Genomic DNA, 24,409 nt, shown 5'->3' with positions numbered 1-24,409 from the left:
TTGACGTGACCAGAAGAATATGTGGTTCCCAGAGCTCTCGGCGCGACGTCATAGAAGAGCTATTATTCAGAGAGCTTGGTGTGACGTCAGAAGGATTGTGTGAGGCTGGGCTCTGTCTCATATGTTGTCACTTGTTCACAGGAGATTGAGTTAGCGGGAAATACTTCTTCATCTTGTAATGTGTATTTTTGTCAAGAAAGGACATGATTTGTGTTGACAAACTGGTCGATTGGAAGAGGAATTACACACTCATGGGGCTTCCTCTATACACTGTTCGGGAAAGTGGTTTTAACAGAGGTGGTGCAGTCGTCTGAGGCGCCGCAATTCTCTGTGCAGAGTTGCCTCCCGTAGCTCGCCAGGAACCTATGAATTGCGGTCCGAATCCCGGTTCGTCCCGATTATGTCTTTTGGTTTGTAGGCTCCCCCAGAGTGGTGAATATCGGAGACAGGCATTACTACGGGCATTGCTCCCTCGTTAAGCAGACACGTCCTAATATAACTGGAATTCTCTTTAAAACGGCGTTAAATCCAACTCACTCACTCTCTGTTCAAACGGCATTGTCTCAGATAATGTTGTCTGTTCAACATCCAAAGAAAGAGGGGTGGTGAGGTAGCTAGTGTTCAAGTATTCGTTCGTTGTTCAAGAGAAGCCCCGGGTTCGATTCCTCACATAGGTGCAATGTGTGAAGCCCATTTCTGGTGTCCTCCACCGTTATATTGCTGGAATATTGCATACAAACCTGACTTACTTATTCATTCCAAAGAACTGACGTGGCTGGATAGCTTTTTGTTTTATATCAAACGTTCTGTCGTTCCAGTCCTGTCTAGGCATACTGACCCCGTGAAGCTCGTAAGAGGCGACTGATTGTTTGGGCCGGTCACTTCGTTGATTCCGTCTATCCCGACGTTGTTCACAACATCAATCACTATAATGTGTTGATCAGACATTAGCAGGCTGCTGAGTGCAGTGCTAAACAAGCTGTTGTTGGAAAGGGACTTATATGAACATTCATTTAAAAAAATTCAGTGTGTTTAATAATAAAAAATATGATCATTATTATATCATATGTGTAGAGCAGGGGTAAAATTCAGCATGTTTAGCATCTGGTATCCTTGTATCTATTTATAGTACCAGACCCGTGAAGATCCGGGGTAAAATAGGTCTTCAGCAACCCATGCCTGCCACAAAAGGCGACGATGCTTGTCGTAAGAAGCGACTAACGGGATCGGGTGGTCAGGCTCGCTGACTTGGTTGACACATGTCATCGGTTCCCAATTGCGTAGATCGATGCTCATGCTGTTGATCACTGGATTGTCTGTTCCAGACTCGATTATTTACAGACCGCCGCCATATAGCTGGAATATTGGAGAGTGCGGCGTAAAACTAAACTCACTCACTCACTTATAGTACCAACCATTCTCGTCTAAGAGTCCGGGGTTCAAACCAACTTCATGACCCCAATAATCCGAAATTGGGTGAAAACGGAAGGAGAGTGCTTGTTGTGGTGGTCACGTGATGACCTTTCGAGGGCATCCTCATCAAAGATTTATGGAGAGTTCTCCTGTTACATCGGTCTGAGTACAAAGGCATTGTACTTGTAATTAAAATGGGATTTTGAGCCCCTGGTTATATCTCCCGAGGGCGGTTTAACGGCTACAGGTGCTTTTTCCACGACAGCATATGGCCGTATGTAAATTAATTAAAACAAAGAATGATTACATAATTAAATGACGACAACACGCTTTGCCTGTAATTAGGACACATTTCTGCACTGAGAGTGGCTCCGCCCAAGTCGACTGAGTGAGTGAGTAAGTATTGTTTTATGCCGCGTGTATATATAAACCATTAACATCACGGTGGGGGAAACCAGAAATGGACTTCACACACTGTACCTAATAATGCTCCAACCAGGCTCTCCACCGTTACCGGGCGGTGGGTTAGGCTAGTGGTTAAAACGTTCGCTCGTCACGCTCGTGAGTGAGTGAGTGAGTTGGGTTTTACGCCGCTTTTAGCAATATTTCATCAATATCACGGCGGGAGACACCAGAAATGGGCTTCACATGTTGTACCCATGTGGGGAATCGAAACCGGGCCTTCGGCGTGCCGAGCCAACGCTATAACCACTAGGCTACCCCATCGCCCCACGAACATACAGGGAACGACAGACGGAAGTAACGAGAGACAATAGGGCTGCCACGGACTGACAAGTGATAGACAGACAAACAGAGTGAAGGACGGAAAGATACACAGACGAAATGAGAGAAGCATTCACCGACGAACGGCTCGATAGATCTGTATGTAACCATATACTTATCGTCTTTTCAGATTGGTATACGCTGACAAAGAGATATATTCATAACTTGATACACTGAGTATATTTGAATAGACCTACAGGCGACTAGACAGACGGGTGGGTGGATATGTGGAGGGGGGGGGTAATTGAGGTTACCTAAGTGATGGTTAGACGAGACAATTAAACTTGGTTAGCGACCTCTGTCGTCGCCATGATGACGTAGGCAGGGCTGTAGGGGAATTCCTGCGTCACGCAGTAAATCAATTACAGCCAGATTGGCACCATCTCTAGGGTTTATTGGTCTCTAGATAGATACATATCCATACACAGAGATGCGGAGTGTGACAGAGTGACACTAGTCAATTCAACACCTTGACATATCACACCAACAGATTAAGTAAGTAGTTCCAGTAGATTTCACAACTACTTTATTGTCACTTAAAATATATGTACACTGTATGTAAAAACTCACGTGTGTTACGTTGATGGTAGATGGAATGTGACGACACTCCAAAATAAACACAGGAATCATCGTAATCGTAATATCTCTCCCAATACAACGAAGGCTGTGGGGTAGCCTAGTGGTTAAAGCGTTCGCTCGTCACGCGGAAGACTAGGTTCGATTCTCTACACGTGGGAAGCCCATAGCTGGTGTCCACTGCATTGATATTGCTGGATTAATGCTAAAAGCTAAGAACATACTCACTTACTCCTTTTCAACAGATTCCCCATTCGATTGGTATGTTGTCGTCCGTCGACGAAATAATAATAATCATAATAATAAGGCCCCTTATATAGCGCTAAACTCCACTCAACCCGGGCATCCCCTAAGCGCATACAACATGATGAACATTATTACCTCGGATGACCTATCCCACCGGGTACCCATTTTCTGCTGGACGAAAACAAACCCACTTGCCTAAGGTGAGGCCACATACACAGAAGACGGATGAAGAGATAGACGGATGGAGACGGAGGAGGGGGACAACGGAACCTTAGCGAGCTTGTAAGTGTGTGACAGTCACATATCAACTGCACTAATAAAACGGAACTTCCATTTCTTCTCTTAAAAGTTCACCATCCAACAAATATGAAAAAACTAGCCTAGAGACACACACAATAATCACTGCTATTATTAATTACATCTATTTTCCCAGTACTTTAATTGAACATTGCTATCTATAGAATAGGACGTGTCAATTCAAAGCGCTTGGATTGAAAACAATGTGTGCAATACAAATAACGGAGTACTATCACGCTTAACCGAGTTATTTTTAACCAAAATCGATTAATAAAGTGTAACTTTAGACTTTGTTTAATTTCGGAGCTGAATACGAGTCGGCAAAACGCCATTCCCATTTTCATCGATATTCGTTTCCTGTTGTGGACAAAATGATATTTTTGTTCATTGCAGCAGTGTTCCGATCCTACTTTGATTTGGATCGAGGGTAAGCTACACCGAACCGGAAGTGACGTAGAGACACTGACAGATCGCTTCCATTCGATCTTTTTTCACATGGATGGTTTGGATCGAATTGTCCGAATAAATGTAGCTGTTGTGAAAACTATTTCAACGATATTTCATCAGTAAAGTCCTGTGTTTGTAACAGAGCCAATAAATATTGAGTGAAACACGTATCGTTTGTTACCATTTGTTTGTTTAATAAGTGTATTGTTTTTTATGAATTATGTGGTCACGTGACATTGATTTCAAGTGAACATGTTCCTGGATAACGAGGTAGAGTTCAAGCAAGACAAGATTTGTTTGTTTGATGGCAGAGATCTTATGTTTATGTGAGTCGATAAGGTCGAACTCGGCATTCAATGGGTTAATATCGCACCGAGTATTAGTCTATCTATGGGCCTATAAGTAATCAAGTCCGCAGCAGACCAGCAGGTGATCGACATTGTGAGCAACCATTCAGGCCGTCGGGGTACGATCATACGACCAAGTCATATCCTGATCTTCCGATCTATTGATCCCATGCTACCATTAGCATAGAGACTACAGGAGGGAATAAGTTACAACAGGTCAAACGCTTTTCAAAACTTCTTCAGTAATATCATGACGTGTCATCTTGATGTGGAAGGAAAACCTGAACTTATGGAGATGCTGGACGTTTGCCTCTGACGAAACCCACGATCCTCCGCTTGGTGTCGCTGCACTTATCCGGTCGTCCAAGCTGTTCCAGTCTGTCGGGGGAACGAACCGGAACCAGATTATCATCAAAGCGAGTCTGGGATTCTGAGCGATGATCAACGGATCCTTGCATGCACAAAGGGACGCAACTTTCTACGTTGGAGTTTACGAGTCTTTGTGACCCGGCAAGGCTGATGTTACTGTTGGGGATTATATAATGTCGTTTTATAATGTCTGTTCCGTTGGTATGTGACGTCATTGTTATCGCGTTTCTTTTTGTCTGTGACGTCAGCCTATGTTATGCTCTATGACACTACTTTTTTTTATCAATTACATCCGTGAGTATTTTTTAATATTACTGTGTTTTCTTTTATTCGTTTTTGCACCTAGCTACAAATTCTATCCATTATGACTTTGGTAAAGTTAAAATTATAGGTATATAAAAGGTAAAATGTGCGGCATTACCCTGTGCAGAAACCCAACGCCTCCCATTTAAAATGTTGTTTTTTAAAAAATTACAATACTCTACAGCTCGCACCTGTGTGAATGAGTGAGGCTTTACGACAGTTAATAATATTCAATCAATATCCCGTTAGGGATGGAAGACACAGACCCCATAGTAGGAATCGAACACGGACCATCTGCGCTACGAACGAACGCTTTAATCGCTCGGTTACCCAACCGCCCATCTGTGTAATGTGGTATGGATCCCATTACCAGCGTATTTGTGCCGCAAAAACAGAGATCACCATGACAACCATTCTAGGATTCGAACCCATGGTGTGCGTATCCATGCCCTAAGAACACAACTCGGCAGTACACAACAGCATACTATATATAGTTATGATTTTCAGTATTGGCTTCAGCTTCAAACACATCCGCGTTTAAAGACGACATCAAATTTGATTTCCATCCAGCAGTTTATGTATATTAATATTATATGGAGCTTACATAATATGCATATTTATCAAAGCAAAGCATCAGATCGCCGCGTTGTTGCATTGTTGCCCATACAAAATCACAGATTCAAATATAAACATCTGACCCGTGAAGATCCGCGTTAGCAGTGCTCTTCAGTAACCCATGCTTGTCGTAAGAGGCGACTAACGGGATCTGGGTGGTCAGGCTCGCTGACGTGGTTGACACATGTCATCGTATCCCAATATTGTGTAGATGGATGCTCATGCTGTTGATCACTGGACTGTCTGTTCCAGACTCGATTATGTACTGTTCGCTTGTTTACGTAAGGCGACAATGTGACATTTCGACAACGCGACGACGTCCCTTTCAGGATCCCATACCTGGGGGAGTGAGAATCAGTTTTGATAGCCTGCCAAATTTGTCAAGCTGAAAGAAAGCACCATAATCTGATTTATTTTGACACTATTTACACTGATAGGGCGACAATACCGCAACGGGACAATTCGCCAACGCGACAATGTCCCTTCTAGGATTCCATACACGGGTGCCTGAGAATGATCGCTGCTGAACACCGCCATCGGTCACACCAAGACACATCTGATACGAATCATTGTCACAATACGAATACAATTTATACAATGATATCCAAACACTTCCCCGTCTCCGTTCTTTTCTCATTTTAAATTCATCGAATGGGCCTCTGGTAACTTAGATCAAATGTTTGCTTCATTTCTACTGTTTACTCCTTAATCATATCATACAGAGCCATTGATTCACGATCTGGGAACGGCCCAGTCTCCCATAACTACGTATTCACCGTCTTCCCTTGTGGATGAACTCTAACACCCAGTCAGTATACCACTGGCACTGACCGGTGTGTGTTTGACCACTGGTAGTGACCGGTGTGTGGAATGAATACAGCTAAGGGGAGTGGGGAAGAGGCTGGTGCCCGCTAACACATATAATTTTCATATCTTGTGCTTGGTTTTAGACTGGACATTTCCCTGGGGACATGTCCGCTAGATAAAGACAATTTCAGCTCTGAGAGGTTGATAATCCACATGTTGTGCATTGGAAATTTCTCCTTTGGGAAACGAATTATTAATATTCAATAATGTTGTAAAGAGCAGGGATATATCTGGTAAATAGTATCTCGAAGATAAACGACATAGCGCTGCGGTCGATGGAACAGAGTACAATTGACGTTCGATGTTTCAAGGACGTTTTCTGGCGTTATTTAATACTCGTTTCAGGGGAACATTGTAGCTGCGGGGTTCTTGGTATACATTTAAGCAAATCATATTATTTATCAATTTATTTGGAACTGATGCTGTGAAATCATGATGCATTATGAGTAGTATGGACCCTGTTTCGGATGTTTCGGTCACGAAGAAGCTTTCACATTGATGCAGCTGTTCTGAATCTGTGTTAAAGCAAAAAGAAAGCCTTGCATTAAATAGGAGGCCAGCAGCGTCGTGTTGCTATTCTATGTCACATGTATTACGAGGCTTGATATCTACATCCACTTCGGTACGTAAGATCATTATACGCACACGTAACACGAACACGCACACGTAAACGCACATGCATACCTACACGCACACGTACACGCACACGCATACACGCACACGTACACGCACACGCATACCTACACGCACACGCACACGTACACGCATACCTACACGCACACGTACACGCACATGCATACATACTCGCACAAGTACACGCACATGCACACGTACACGCACACGCACACGCACACGTACACGCACATGCATACATACTCGCACAAGTACACGCACATGCATACGTACACAAAAACGCGAAAACGCACATGCATACGTACACGCACACGTAAACGCACACGCACACGCACGAACTGAAACACGCACACACCTGATATCCGTATGTCACGGAAAGCAAATTTGTAAACCCTTCTAAGCGGGACAACCTAAATAACAATAACATTTACGAAAATAACTTCTTCGTTTGTTATAACTTACTACAAACCTATTCAGTCATGGTGGTTTGAAAATGCTCATAATACCTGATCCGATAAACCAACAGTCGTAACGCCGCTTAAATTGTGATCCAGATGACTTCAGAATTGGCGCAAATATGCTCCTGCAGAAGACAGTCTGTTTGTTGTTCTGGCAGAGCAGCGAACCTACATGATATCGATCCCCCATTACCAGATGCAATAGATAGGTCTATTTTACGGCCGCGCTTCTCAGTTAACGATAGATTGGCATTTTCTTTCAACTCTTGGCCCCGGTAGAATGTCTCGGAGACCATCTACTTACCGTTCTGTACATCCAAGTCAACATCAGTCTCCAAGGCTTGATTCAGAGCGACCTAGGCATTAGGAGACCCAGAAACTCCATCCTACTTGATCAGAGGTAACGAAGCGAGTACGATAATCATGTTAATTTGAGCTGGACACTCACAGATGGTCAAAAGGTGGTCCTGCGTTTAATTAGATATACTGTGGACAGGAATGAAAGCCTTGAAATGAGGGCAGGAGATAATATCGGTCGTTGCCGGCGCAGAGTGTTCTTTCATGTATCCGACAGATACGTTGTCGATGATTTTTTCAAATCGTGACAGATGATCACCGAGGATGTAAAGGTTTCTTGGCAATTCGCTTTCGCTTTAGAAACGTGGTTGGGTTTAGTGTAAACCATGACGGATTTCGGTATCACGTTGGACATGTTCACGAATACAGAACAGTTTGCATGGTACGTGTGTTGGAGTTATGACCGTATTCGCGCTTTATGAAATGGCGCCCTGTTTCATTTTACGAAGATGCATATCGGCTTTTTGTTTGTATCTTAATGCCATAAGCAATGTTCCAGGTATGTAACGGAAGTCTGGACCAGACAATCCAGTGATTGATATCATGAGCATCGATCTGCGCAACTGGGACACGATGACTTGCATAAACCAAGTCAGCAAGCCAGATCCCGTTAGTCGCCTCTTAGCATTGGTTACGGAAGACCGATTCTAACCCGGATCTTCACAGGTAGATATATAAACGGAACACATGCGCATTAACTGTGTATAATTGCACCTCCTCGACAGTAATTTTATCATACATCAGATTCGTCTACGTTATTTGGTTAAACAACCGTGACAAGCATCTGGACTAAAACGTAGTAAATAACTTGCATACATGTTTGAAAAGAAGAACTGTACGGAGAAATACTGGTGTTTAAGCTGAGAAACTCGTCTCGTGATGCGAGAACTATAAGGGAAGTGGGATTAAGTGGTCAGAAGTGATGAGGTGATGAGACCTAACTTGACAAGCTTGTTAAAATACATACTCTAGAGGCTTAGGTATGTATGTATTTAGTTTTACGCCGCTTTCAGCAACATTCCAGTAATATCACGGTGGGGGGACACCAGAAATGGGCTTCACACATTAGCCATGTGGAGAATCGAACCCGGGTCGTCGGCGTGATGAGCGAACGCTTTAACCACTAGGCTACCCCACCACCCTTAGAGGCTTAAACATTGTAAGGTAATTTGAATATTTGTAACTGTCCTATCCGTAGGAAAGGAAACTAATTTTCCTGATATGACAGACGTGAACATTAACCATTAAACCATGGTGACGTCTCAACTAACTTTGGTCATGGGTCACAATTCCAGTATGACGTCAACAGGTGACGGTACCGGTGTATCCAGTGAACTGTTCAGCAACATGCAGGGGTAATATGTCGTCTACCAGGAATTATTGTTGTTCTGGACTAAAGGTACAGTGCAGATTTGTCCATGGATTATTCTTCATCTGAACTAAAGGCGCAATCTGTCGTCTGCAACTGGTTTTTTGTTTTGATCAAGTTGGCAGTTGAAAGTGCTGCCTGTCAGGTTTCTTGACGAAGGTGCAAATTGTCGTCTGCCATGGATTCTGGTCGTTTGTCTATGTTGAATACAGATCTGGGTCCCGATCTACAAGGCATTTGTAACGTTACGACCTGTCGTAACTCTACAGTTAACCATAGTCTTACGAACGTCATAGAAATACGAACACTTTGTGGATCTGGACCAAGGCTCCACCTGAAATGCGTCAAGTACAGATTCAGCTCAAGATAAAGGGTATGTTAAAGTTTAGCGCTGATCTGGCTTCGGGTCAAATGCGTCGTCTCTCCAGATTGTGTTATACCCCCTTTAAGCTTATCTTAAGGTTAAGTACAGGTCTGAGTCTAGGTGTTACATGCCTTCTGTCAGGATGAAGGCACAGGTGATATCTGTCTGCGTGCAACATTCCAGCCTGTCTTCCCTTTGAGGGGGATAGCTATTTATCCTATGTGTTTTTCTACAAAACAAGTCATTACTAGCCATGAGTCGATGAGAGTCGGATCACCCATAGGGTATTCCGTCGGTGGCTTATTGATTCAAAGGACATCGGTGGACTTTGTAATTAATGTGAAAAACCTTTATAGAAGTAATGTTTTCTTATAGGAGTTAATGAGTTGTCCTGGCAAGTCCGATAGCCTTGCCCCGGTAATATGATAGCCCTGGCCTGGTAATATCATAGCACTAGCCAGTTAATATGATGGCCCTGGCCCCACTAGCCAGGTAATATGATGGCCCTTGCCCCACTAGCCAGTTAATATGATGGCCCTGGCCTCACTAGCCAGTTAATATGATGGCCCTGGCCTGGTAATATAGCACTAGCCAGTTAATATGATAGCCCTGGCCTGGTAATATCATAGCACTAGCCAGTTAATATGATGGCCCTGGCCCCACTAGCCTGGTAATATGATGGCCCTGGCCCCACTAGCCAGTTAATATGATGGCCCTGGCCCCACTAGCCTGGTAATATGATAGCCCTGGCCTGGTAATATAATAGCACTAGCCAGTTAATATGATAGCCCTGGCCCCACTAGCCTGGTAATATGATGGCCCTGGCCCCACTAGCCAGTTAATATGATGGCCCTGGCCCCACTAGCCTGGTAATATGATGGCTCTGGCCCCACTAGCCAGTTAATATGATAGCCCTGGCCCCACTAGCCTGGTAATATGATGGCCCTGGCCCCACTAGCCAGTTATTATGATGGCCCTGGCCCCACTAGCCCGGTAATATGATAGCCCTGGCCTGGTAATATAATAGCACTAGCCAGTTAATATGATAGCCCTGGCCCCACTAGCCAGTTAATATGATGGCCCTGGCCCCACTAGCCCGGTAATACGATAGCCCTGGCCTGGTAATATAATAGCACTAGCCAGTTAATATGATAGCCCTGCCCCCACTAGCCTGGTAATATGATGGCCCTGGCCCGGTACTATAGCACTCGCCTGGTAATATGATGGCCCTGGCCCGGTAATATAGCACTAGCCTGGTAATATGATGGCCCTGGCCCGGTAATATGGCACTAGCCTGGTAATATGATGGCCCTGGCCCGGTAATATGGCACTAGCCTGGTAATATGATGGCCCTGACCCGGTAATATAGCACTAGCCTGGTAATATGATGGCCCGGTAATATAGCACTAGCCTGGTAATATGATGACCCTGGCCCGGCAATATAGCACTAGCCTGGTAATATGATGGCCCGGTGATATAGCACTAGCCTGGTAATATGATGACCCTGGCCCGGTAATATAGCACTAGCCTGGTAATATGATGGCCCTGACCCGGTAATATAGCACTCGCCTGGTAATATGATGACCTTGGCCCGGTAATGTAGCACTAGCCTGGTAATATGATGGCCCTGACCCGGTAATTTAGCACTAGCCTGGTAATATGGTGACCTTGGCCCGGTAATATAGCACTAGCCTGGTAATATGATGGCCCTGACCAGGTAATATAGCACTCGCCTGGTAATATGATGGCCCTGGCCCGGTAATATAGCACTAGCCTGGTAATATGATGGCCCTGGCCCGGTAATATAGCACTAACCTGGTAATATGGTAGCACTAGCCTGGCAATACTATAGCCCTGCCTTCAAGTCCGATAGCCTTGCCCCGCTAACACTATAGCCCTAGCCTGGTAATATGATAGCCCTGGCTTGGTAATACGATAGCAAAAGTCTGGTACTATGATATGCCTGGCCTGCTAATATGATAGCCCCGCCCCTGTAATATGATATCACTTCTCCGGGAATATGATAGCCCTGACCTGGTAATATGATAACCCCGCCCCGGTAATATTATAGCTTTTCTCCGGTAATGTGATAGCACTTCTCCGGTAATATGATAGCCCTGACCTGGTAATATGATAGCTCTGCCCCGGTAATATGATAGTCCAGCCCCGGTAATATGATAGCCCTGACCTGGTAATATGACAGCCCTGGCCTGGATATATGATAGCCCTGACCTGGTAATATGATAGCCAAGACATGGTAATATGATAGCACTTGTCAGGTAATATGATAGTGAGTGAGTGAGTGAATGGGTGAGTTTAGTTTTACGCTGCACTCAGCAATATTCCAGCTATATGGCGGCGGTCTGTAAATAATCGAGTCTGGAACAGACAGTCCAGTGATCAACAGCATGAGCATCGATCTACGCAATTGGGAACAGATGACATGTGTCAACCAAGTCAGCGAGCCTGACCACCCGATCCCGTTAGTCGCCTGCTACGACAAGCATGGGTTACTGAAAATCGGTAATATAACAGCCCAGCCCTGGTAATATGACAGCCCTGGCCTGGTAATATGATAGCACTTGTCCGGTAATATGATAGTCGTGGCCTGGTAATATGATATATATATATGTGATATCATCGCAGCCATATCCTGTAAGCACTAGCCTCGTAGCTCCAGAATAAGAACCGTACCTCCTCCCGCCTCGTGTACAACGCCCACTACAACGCAGCCGTCGGGGACGTCCGCGACTACATGGACATAACGTGGTGTACACGTCTTAACGTACATACGCAGACGAAGGCGGCATAAATTGGATTGCTGGCTCGTCTGGGGAATCCAGCCCCTTTTGTCTGTCTGTCACACCAACAGTCTAACTAGCACATGTCCCTCGCGCCATTCCATCTCCTACACAGACCCATCATCTCTACCGGTTACCTGTCACCTGCTTTGTCTGAGGTCAGTCTACGGGCTCTCAAATGTATGGAATCCAATAAGGGCCATTGTCGCGTGGTCTGTACAGCCAGTACGGGACATGCTGATGTTCCATTGACAAACAAGCACAAAAAATGATTTAACTGGAACTAAAGAATTTTGATAATTATTTGCATTTATCTTTCTAAACTGTTTGTGACTTGAATTACATAACATGTTGGGTTTTTAAAAAATTGAATGCGTTGATAAAAATGTACATATTCATAACACGCTAAATTGTCATTCAGAGTATCTTCAAAGCGCTACTTTGTTATCCCGGTCAATGGCTCTGCGAACACTCCATTTATAATCTGAACTCCCCGGGGAGAATACATATCACGTTGCCTGTGATGCTTCAGAACAGTTACAGAAGGAATCAACACACCTGCTGCTTGTTTTTTCAGTGTGGGGCAGGACTGAAGCGGTCACCCATCCAGCTACCCCCTCGCGATAATCGTTGTTTAACTTCATCTGATTTGTGATTTGAACAGGGTCACGTGCCACGTAATCCTGACGTTGACGTAACGCCGTAGTGAGTGAGTGAGTTTAGTTTTACGCCGCACTCAGCAAGATTCCAGCTATATGGCGGCGGTCTGTAAATAATCGAGTCTGGACCAGACAATCCAGTGACCAACAGCATGAGCATCGATCTGCGCAAATGGGATAAAATGACATGCGTCAACCAAGTCAGCGAGCCTGACCACTCGATCCCGACAAGCATGGGTTACTGAAGATCAATTCTAATCCGGACCTTCATGGGTTCGTAACACCGTAATGTATTTCAGTTTTAAAACATGCCACGGGTAATAAACACTTATCTTTTATGTACAATCCTCGCACGTGGTGTTGACAAATCAAGAATAAATTGTCGGATTCGAACCAGACATTCTGACTCGCCAAAGTGATGCACATCGACCTGATGTGTTGGGATGACTGCACCACCGGAGCATCACCTCAGTGATGGCTAATACATGTTTAGTTTGAGCATATACTCCATACACTTAAAAGTATTTCACAAAATCATTGTAATACTGAACATTTAAAAAAAGTATACACCAATGTTATTATTAACCTCACAAGGATTGTGAGTGGATGGCAATATATTTCATATGGGCATCTGAGTTGTGTTTTGGACCTCAGGCCATTTATCGACCGCTAGGGTTTCAAAACCAATAATTAATTCCAGTCAAACCCCAATGTCTCGAACTCGGTTGAGACGAATTCTCGGTTGTCTCGAACTCATCTCTCAGTCCCTGCCGATTTCCTTATATCTATCATTATTTTACCCTGATGTCTCGAAACAGATATGTCGAATTCCCGGTTTGTGTCGAACTCATTTACGGTCCCCAAAGGCCCTAATAAGTACAAATGTACCCTTTTGTCTCGAACTGTCAAAGTGTTATGTTTAACTTCACATCTAGACACACATTGCCATCACACTTACCAATTGATTTATTGCTCACACAATTAACCTTAATCAACTTGTTACCAGTGACACGTTGATCAGAATGTATAATTGTTGTCAAATCGTTTATTCGAGTGTATACTTTCTTTCGCCCGGTAGTGTACCTCTTATAAAATCACCAACAGCTGGCATAGGGTTTGTGCAGTGACTTGCGGCGTGTTATGGCAGTTTTAGAGGATGATGCTATGAGTAATATAATTCGAAATATACGGATTTCGGGTTCAGTTCCTCACAGGTAGACATTAATCTCCTAGATGTCAGAGGTGCAGATAAGATAATCATGTCGATCACAGCTGTTCAGATGCTGTATAACGCTCTATGTGTTTAACGAGATGCTGATAGCAGGCCTGGTACCCATTTACAACCAAGGTCTAGACGTCGTAATTACTGCCATATGTGATTCTCAGACCTTGTCTCTTGGCAGGCAAGCCAGTCTTGTTGAACACGTAAGAACTGATAGACAGCAGATTTCATGTCATTCGATTATCTAAGTAATTATTATAGCGGTTGTGCTTACATAAAACGACAAATAATTAGGTGACGCCCACTACCGACCTGCTGTTTCTTGATTGGTGGATAATGGAGTGGGCGGGACTTGTGCTGCATTACCATGGCACTGATTTAGCCTTAATGTGTACAGATGTTTTTGATTAAACACGCATTCTGCGAAAATATTACTGGTGATGTGTTCATATGTAAGAACTGGGATATGTTTCGAATTTATTGAGTAGGAGAAAACAAAACCAACGTGAACGGTTTGCGCAAATTCTCTTTGTGTGGATGTTTTGTTTGTTTGTGTAAGTAAGCGTATGTGCGTGCGTGTGGGTGCTTGCTACTACAAGTTCGGACTAATGCAGTTTTAATTTGCTAACCAACTGAGATACCAGGCTACGTTTTACCAGGACATTAGCTCCGCGCCATCTTTGCTTCATCCCCTTCATCTAGAGCCGGGGCGGTGGTTTAGCCTATAGTCCGTTTGGCTCAAAATCGGACCGATGAATTGCAATCTAACTCGAAAACAACTAAACATAGAATACTCAATGAAACACTAATCATAATAATAACATCAGACTAACTCTGTGACTTTTTTGCAGAATTTATGACCTAAAACTAAAACAGTTGTTTAACAAACTTTCATTAAAATTTTGACACAGTTCACTATTTGTTACGAGGGAGGAATGCAAAGGCAGGAACAGCCAGGTGTACGTATAACACGTGCCCAAGTGCCGACAAAGTTATTGATTCATTTACCTGTGCTGTGCCGTCTCCATCCCTTTTTGCACACCTGGCTGTTTCTCTCTTTGCACCCCTCCCTCGTAACAAATAGTGAACTGTGTCAAAATTTTAATGATAGTTTGTTAAACAACTTTTTTATTTTTAGGACATAAATTCTGAAAAAACACACGGAGTTGGTCTGGTCAGTGTTTCATTGAGTACTATATGTTTAGTAGTTTTCGAGTTAGATTACAATTCATCGGTCCCATTTTGAGCCAAACGGACTATAGTGGTTAAAGCGTTCGCTAGTCACGCCGAAGGCCTGGGTTCGATTCCCCATATGGGTACAATGTGTGAAGCCCATTTCTGGTGTCCCCCGCCGTGATATTGCTGGAATATTGCTAAAAGCGGCTTAAAACCATACTCACTCACTCACTCTAGAGCCAGGCAGGGTAACAATAAGTACCATCTTTTAACGCTTTTGGTATGAGGAGGCCTTCAACCACCCACTCTCTTGCCCTATCTAAGGGATTAAGCTCTATCCACTGAACCACGTCGATTATATAGAAATAATATTCCGAGATGTGTATCAAAGTGATACGAAAACAGATATAACAGTGATATAAACAGATATAAGAGTTTTCAAAATAGGATAGGATGGCCATGCCATGTGACCTTTTGGTTTTATGTCATCTTCATTAGTTGTCCATGCTATCAACCACTAGCGCCCCTGAAACATATCACCCCTGAATATTATTTCTATGCAATCTACGTCGTTCAGTGGTTAGAGCGTAATCCCTTAGGGTTTTAAACATGGAAAATATCTGAAAACAGATATAATTGTTTCAAAATGATAAGAAAACATATAATTGTGATGGATCTTACCGAACGTTAAAATGTTACTTTAAACAATAGATTATATGGTCTCTGTGTTAATATTCGGCTTGTTTACAACGTTTCTGTAACAGAGACAAGTCCACGTGGTGCCCTGTGTAGATACCACAACCAACACTGACAGTCTGTATTATTTATACATGTCAGAGTACCACAAGGTGTGATTTGCGTGTCCCGCAGCCATGTGCAGCCTGTGTGTTCACCATGCACCCAACAACAGCCCCTCCCCCGAACCTGGGTTACATCATCGTTATCGCTACTTTCCACTTAACTGTGTACACAACCATTGGAATTAACTGGACATGTGTCTACATGTTTTCCCGGTAGACGGCGCTAGCACATCCCCACCACACTACGCCACACAGCAAGATAGCACTTGGTGATAAAGTTCGCTGTTCTGCCATGACATATTCATCCGGAAGTGTAGATTAGCAGCGTATGTCCCAGTCTGGTTCTCTGGGTAGGTAGCGTTTACAGAGTAGCGCAAGCGCAGCCTCTTCAGGAAACCAGGTTGCATGTGTCATACTAATCTTGTAAGTGCACGTGTTAGAGGTTATTATAACCTCGAGCCCAAACTTATTAAGGATGATCTCGGACGATCCTATTCACAGAAATAACATAAATGCCCTATTCTATTTGTTGAGATTGTGGTGTTGTTGTCTACTTCAAATGTTCGTTAGCTGCTTTGCATCCACAAAGTAGACTTAAGCGTGCACACCTTTCACACAAATGTTGAAAGCTGTCGATTAGCACTTGGGGGTGATTCTGGGTAAACATTTTAATGACATTGGTGTCTGTAATGCTGCAAGCGACAACATTCTTACTTTATTGCGGCTGACTGCAGATAATCGTGCTTTGGTTAGGGGCGCTAGTGGTTGATAGCATGAACAACTAATGAGATGACATAAAACCAAAAGGTCACATGGCATGGCCATCCTATCCTCATTTAGCCGTTGAGCAGTGAGGTGAGGTGAGGTGAAATTGGGTTTAACGTCGTGCTTGAGAATATTTCGCTCATATGACGACGTGCATGCGTGTGTATGTGTATGTGCGGCTGCTTGTACTAGCCCAGACTGCTTAGGCTGGTTTTATAGTGCTAGCCCACTGGGATACCACGCCGCAGTGAAGCATGAATACCCCACTCAGACACATTATACTGACTCCGAGCCGACCAGTCCTTGTTGTACCCATTAATGTCGAGCGCCAGGCAGGGACCAACAAGTACCATATTTTAACGTCTTTTGGTATGACGCGGTCGGGGATCGAACCCGCGACCTTCCGCTCTCCGGGCGGACGCTCTTACCACTACACCACGGAGTGAGCAGTGGAATAAGTATAGGAGTATATGGTTTTATGCTGATGTTTTTTAACATTCACCCAGTATTACAGCTGGTGACACCAAAATGGGCTCCAGACAGTGTAGTCCATGGTTTGGAATCGAACCCGGGCATCTCGATCGAGCTGTACCTGGGCACCCAGTGGTTAATGTAGTGGACAGCGATCAATATGTCGGGAACGGTCTCAGGCTTCAGTTCCTGTCTTCCGTCTGTGCGTCTTTGTTACATGGAACAGACAACAAATTACAGGCAGTTGACAACAAATTTCGTGGAATCGACAACAAATTTCATGTTACCGACAACCAATTACAGAGAGGACCGACAAAAAAGTTTCATGGAACCGACAACAATTTACATAGAAAGAACAACAAATTTCATGGAACCGCAAACAAATTTCATGTTACCGGCAACAAACTACAGTGAACCGACAACACAATTCATAGGCCCGACACAAAAGTTTCATGGAACCGACAACAAATTACATAGAATGAACAACAAATTTCAAGAACCGACAACAAATTTCAAGGAATCGACAACAAATTACATGGAACCGACAACAAATTACATGGTACCGACAACATTTTACATAAAACCGACAGAGCGTATACTCTTTCATCCATGTTCAGTCGTCAACACTGCCGTATCTACCTCATAAACGTCTCAAGGTAAATGTGGTTCATGCATGCGTTCTCATGGCTTCAGCATGTCTATCTGACCGTAATGTATACTGCCCCGATGTATTGTGCTTGACCTGCCCAAGTGATGCCATTTACTCGCTGGCACGCAATTACCATGGAAACGAAACACTGTCATTCCGTTTTCGGACTCGAAGAGTAATACAATGACTATAATATCACCGGCTTGTTAGGTAAGGGTAATGTATCCGGTCGCTTGAATGCCATGGCTCGAACAGTAATTATTGTTAGTTGTACGGACAATAGCATACTATTTCCAGGCCAACTAATTAACTGCCCGTATTTTCATTGATACCTTGTGCTATTTTGGGTGAGTTCTTCAAGAGTTGTGGTATTGTTATTAAAAACGTAACCATTATATCTTACGATTTAATTATGAGAGGGTCATTCTCGAGGAAGTGGTAAGCATAAGACATTCAATGGTATTCCATGAGGCCATCCCTTTGAGGGTGCTGCCGATAGGGTTGGGGTGCGAGGCAGGTGTATGGGGGAGAGGAGGGATATATATACTAGTAAATTTTTAATAACCTCCCCAACCCTCCAAAACAACAACAAAAAAAAAGCATCCAAAAACTTAAAAACAACACACACGCACACACGCAAATGTACACACAAAACAGCCAAAAAGGAGGCAAACTGTTTCCGAATATCCTCAAAGACAATTATATAGAAAATGTAATTTTCAAATCGTATGCCGGGCGCTCAAGATGTTCAGGAAATGATAATGTTTAAGATACAAAAACGGAAAAAGATGCTGCCACACTAGCTCGCCTAAACGTTATTCCGTATAGCCAGATGACAGTAGTCACCTCGTTTCTGCCATCAACCGTTGGCTGCCTGAACAAATAGTCTGTGTGAATCATCAGAGGCCCCCTCACAAGAACATTTAATGCTCGGTCTCTACACGTTAACTCGTGTGTTCTGAAAGTGTGATATTCGCTATGTTATTTACAGTCTTGAGGTATACCATTAATAGAGATGGTTTCACGTATAAGTTGATCGAGAATTACAGAAGCTCCCGTCCTTTTGTTTCCAAATAATGAACTGCAGTCATTTGGCTGGGGAACTAGAATTCTATCTTTTCACCATTATTACAGTTATTCAGGTCGACCAGAGAATCAATTTAATGTTGTTGTTTTACCACGAACATACACGTTACATTAGAGCAAATCCCGTCGTGATTCTATGATTCACCCTGACTATAATCCTTCGTTTGTCCACTACCAAACACCCGCTCGACGGTTTCACTAAAGTCGTCAACGTTTGGGACCTGCACCACTTGGGGCTTTACGTCCTTATCAAGCGGACAAGCTAAACCTTTATAAATGGAATTCTGTTCAAGGCGTCGTTCAATAGAACTTTCTCAATAACTCACTCACTGACATCGTGTAACACAGTTAACGCAGCAGAGCCTTCGAGGACACCACTACGTTTCCATGTCAACATGCAATGCTGAATGCTGGACAGTTGGACATATTTACCGTAGCGCGGTGCTAAGAGTTGTACACGATGTCATTTATCCGTCCGTCGATACATCCATTAGACAGCTGGATGTAGACGCGTGTCCCTGAATACACCGTGAACATAGCTCCTGCAGCAGCAGCAGCTTCCGCGTCCTCGTCTCACAACTACAACCACACCTGCTGTAAGTCATCAAATTAGACACAACGATGACTCACTACCTATCGTTGGTAGAACAGATCTGAAGTTAAGCGAATATATCCCAATACAATGTGTATATACTGGCTGGCAGAGTATGGTTTTACGCCGTTTGTAGCAATATTCCAGCAATATCACGGCGGGGGACACCAGAAATGGGCTTCACAAGTTGTACCCATGTGGGGAATCGAACCCGGGCCTTCGGCGTGACGAGCGAACGCTTTAACCACTAGGCTACCCCACCGCCCCGTGTATATACTGAGCTCAAGTGTATGAGTGAGTTGACTTTAAAGGCTCCACATTTCTTTTCACATAAGCATTGCTCAAAGAATTACTCATGTTAAAATATAAAAAAAACGCAACCCAAACACATCTAAACATAGCCTGTATATAAACTCTGGAACATGTACTTGTTCAAATGAACAAAAATTTTCATACATATGATGATCACCTCCATTATGCAGATCCTGGTGCCCTAAGGGCCGTTATCCTAATTGGTCGTTTGTTTAAACACATGATTTTACTGAGAACTATACCGCCTCCACTGATCAACAACACAGATCGATGCTTCTGATGTCAATCACACGATTGTCTGGTCCAGACTCTATTATTTACAGACCGCCGCCCTACTGATTAGGGTGGCTTTAAGCAACAGGGTATTTTGGGGCTGCATGGTATTACAAGACTCGTCTTTTGTTAAACTTCTCAAGGACCCAAGTGAAGTTTCGGGAAATCAAAATTTTGTGCATTGACAATTAACTTGATCGTAGTGGAACAGCATCTTTTCTGAGAATTTGCTATTTTTGTATTCTTACTTCAGCGATTTCGTTTTCCGATTTGAGTTGCTTTCTGCTATTTGTACACTAAACTGTACTTATGTCGATCGTTTAATTGTTCATTACGAATTCGTTAATGCTCAAGTACCGTTTCGACGATGGCAGATAAGGTTTAGATAAACATGCATACTTGTCCTCACCCTGAATAGTGATCTATTCACACTCGAGTTAGAAAAGAATTCCGTCGAGAAGTCACCAATAATAGCCAAGAATACGTACATTTCTAAAGGCATCATCAAAAGTCACCATCTAGAACTGTTAAGTACACCATCCATCCACCAATAACAATAAAATACCAACAAAGTGGTCAAATCGTTGACACGTTGGATGTGCTGTGGCTATGTGTGCACAAACTTCACTTACCTTGATATTGACCTTACCTTAATGTTTCTGATTACTCACAGCATGTAGCGGTATACAGTCAAACGATCCCTTTATACTGTCTATACGAAGTCCTGTTACGAGCAACAGGTGCGGCCCAAGTCGGCGGAGTCGTTTATGTCTACCACGTTGGCTTTGGCGTCGTTCCTCTCACGGTTCTCCTCCAAAATCACTAATCTTCTCGCTTCATATACAACTGATATTTACTGTGTAAACACTTCCAGCGCCCGGGGCAAGGCTTGTACCAAGGTGCAAGTACATTGGTGAAGATATCAAGATAAATTCAAAATATGAAGTTTCGGAAACCAGTATCAATGGTGGATCTGTATTTACTCTCAGTAGACGGGTAGTACCCGTCCTTGATTCCGTCTTGCAGACCTTGGAAAGTCTGTTTGTTTTGTGAGTATTAAAGAGATGCAGACAGCAGTGGTGGTGCTCCTCTTTCTGACTTTTTCACCTGATGGAGAACTCAAAACAGACAGGAAAGATGTGTGCTCTGTATCTGATTATTCTGGGGCGGGGGGTAGCCCAGTGGTTAAGGCGTTCGCTCGTCACCCCGAAGCCCCGAGCGCGCAACAATGTCCCCTGTTGTGATATTGACGGGTATATTGCTTGCCAGGCGTGAAAACTCGCCCGTACTGGTTTCAGTACTGATTCTGGAACTATTTTTAATGTGTGTTTAATTACATAACAAAATTGATGAAATTTGTTTATCACGAAATATTCTGTTTACTTTTACAGGAAAATTGGTGCTTGTCTATATGTCGCCTGGTATGATCTAGATTATCCGGTGATAAGACCATTCTATTACAAAAACTTAGTTTCGTGTTGAATCCAATTCCAACGGCACAACGCTAGAAAAATAGTGGTGGTGGTAGTAGTAGTAGTAGTAGTAGTAGTAGTAGTAGTAGTAGTAGTAGTAGTAGTAGTAGTAAGTAGTAGTAGAGTAGTAGCATCAGCATCAGTAGTGGTAGTAGTACAAGAAGTAGTTGGAGTCGTAGCAGCAGCATCAGTAGTGGTAGTAGTAGTAGAAGCATGTTGTTTTGTTTGTCTATTGTTTAACACTGCACAGAGCAATATTTCGGCTATGTGACGGTGGTCTAAACCTAATCCAGTCTCTCCACATAATCTAGTGATTGATATCATGAGCATGAATCTACGCAATTGGGGAAATGGAGAAAAGATGACATGCACCAATACTGTCAACGTGTCTGACTCCCGATCACGTTAATCGCCTCTTACCACCCAATTCCATGGGTAGTAGTAGTAGTTGCAGTAGTTGTAGTAGTAGTAGTAGTAGTAGTAGTAGTAGTAGTGGTAGTAGTAGTAGTAGTAGTAGTAGTAGTAGTAGTAGTAGTAGTAGTATTAGTAGTAGTAGTAGTAGTAGTAGTAGTGGTAGTAGTAGTAGTAGTAGTAGTAGTAGTAGTAGTAGAAGTAGTAGTAGTAGTTCCTGTCCTAATTCAGGGGTCAATTCGGTCACCAGGTCATGTACAACCAACCAGCCAACCAACCAAATAACATACAAACACAAACAAACAATTAGTAGCCGTGGCGGAAGTTGAAGAAACAGGAGCAATTATAGTAGTAGGGATGCATTCATTTTCATCAGCACACTGGTTTTCTGGGTTGACTGCGCTTGCGCTACACTCGAACCAAGCTGTGGTATTTACTTTCTTAGCATCCGTGAAATAGTCTAAGACATTACATACAGTGAGGAAGGGTTCGTCCCTGAAAAGCACAAAGCGTAAGTTAGTCTCTCGAGAAAACATAACTGTCATTTGCTGAGGGATTGGGCGAGAAAATGCACTTCGGAAGGGAGATAAGCGAATGTTTCTACGTCCTTGACCTGCAAACGACCGCTAATTAATTTTCTGAACCATTTACCAAATGGAATCTGGTGGTAGTTTATATGTCAGTATGGGCACGGTTGAGTAACGAGTTGCACTTTAAAGGTTAAAGATGTGGATGAAAATTGAATCATCTCTTTATTAGATTCCTCATCCTCTTGGTGCCAGAAAAATGGTGTCGGCGGAGCTCTTGGAGCGTCTCTGGTAAAGGAAGAACCGTTTCAAGAAGAAAACCAGATATGGGACCACAACACGTGAAGATCCTCAGATGTACAATAAAGCTGCTGTTTATCATGAAAACGCATTGAACATGGCCGAGAAGGCCATTGACTGTTGTATTACCGGGCGAACATAGGTAGAATGCAAGACCGAACTGGATTTGTTGGTCTGTGAGGCGTTACCAGCTCTACAAACAATGAACGTATCCCACTAAAAACAGATGTACGATAGTTTTAGTGGTAAGATCAAGTTTATACCGCTTTTAGTAATGGCTTTGCAATCCCACGACGGAGAATAGAAAGAATGGGTCATATTTAACATGTGCGGAATTGAACCTGGATCTTCAACGTAATAAGCCCACCCTTTAACCACTACCCCACCACACAAGGAGTAAGTCATGGGGCGTGGTGGTGTGTAGTGCAGTGGGGTGGTGGACATTGTGGGGGTGGGTGGAAGGGGCATCTGAGACAACACGGACGGTCGGAAGTTCGGGAGGGTAATTTAAAAACACAGGGTACGTTCCAGATTGGGATTGTAGATGGATTCAAGAAAGTGTACACATGACTGTATATTGTATACTAGTTTGCAGAAATAATTATACTATTAAGGCCACTTACATAGCGCTGAACTCCACGCCGCACGGACATGCTCTAAGTGCATACAACTTGGTGGACATTACGTACTCCAGATAACCCATGCTGCCTGTGATAGACACATGACTTATCCCATCGGGTACCCATTTTCTTCTGGGTAAACAAGGGCAATTTTGAACAAACTCACTTGCCTAAGGTGAGACCACATGTATCGCATGTGCTTCGTTGTGTGGCAGGACAGAAAAGTCCTAGAAATTCTCAGGACTCAAGCTGCCAAACACGGTCACCAGTCCAAGGACTCTCCGTGACCAACGTTGCCTAACGTCAACTGATTGGTGACCTGTGACCTGTGACCTGTGCACAAGACCACACACCACCAGAAATAATATTAAATGACCTTACTGTGTGTTAAAATCTTGTAAGTCATATGTGTCATGTAAAATTAAATATCGACCTTCCTATGTGTTAAAAGTTTATATTTCGTTCTTGTCAGATCAAATCAAGTATATTTGAGTTTTAAGCTTACCCACTCTTGACCTTGACCTCACTAAAAAATTACAGCATCAACTATCAGGACATAACTTAAATAAAAAATCCGAAAAGACACTAAACCAGCTGAAGTTTTATTTCCGAGTTGAGTGATACATGGTCAATAAGGCGTATTTCAGATTTCAGGCTTCGTGTTCCTGATAAAAAAACGTCAAAAGCTCATATTAATCTGAGCCTCTCTAAATAAGAGTGTTTATACATGCTCTACAAAAGTTTATAGGGAACAGTGAGATCGGACAAATGTTCGTTTAATTGTTTCATTGATCAAATCACGGTGAAATATCGCCAACCAACGTCCTGC

At 43.3% G+C, this 24,409-nt stretch overlaps 1 long non-coding RNA gene across 1 annotated transcript; it reads right to left on the bottom strand.

Annotated features, from left to right (window-relative positions):
- Nucleotides 1-1,252: 1,252 nt before the first annotated feature.
- Nucleotides 1,253-20,312, bottom strand: LOC124283306. Its single transcript, XR_006900323.1, has 3 exons — nt 20,270-20,312; nt 19,256-19,258; nt 1,253-1,307 (listed from the first exon to the last, which is right to left on the bottom strand). It is a non-coding gene; the product is annotated as an uncharacterized LOC124283306 (long non-coding RNA).
- Between the last annotated feature and the right edge of the window lie 4,097 nt (nt 20,313-24,409).

The sequence above is a fragment of the Haliotis rubra genome, unplaced genomic scaffold (assembly GCF_003918875.1).
Source record: "Haliotis rubra isolate DU_JTF1 unplaced genomic scaffold, ASM391887v1 Scf312, whole genome shotgun sequence".
Classification (NCBI taxonomy): Eukaryota; Metazoa; Mollusca; class Gastropoda; order Lepetellida; family Haliotidae; genus Haliotis; species Haliotis rubra.
The sequence above is the reverse complement of the archived record's forward strand: the minus strand, read 5'-3'. Positions and strand labels throughout refer to the sequence as shown.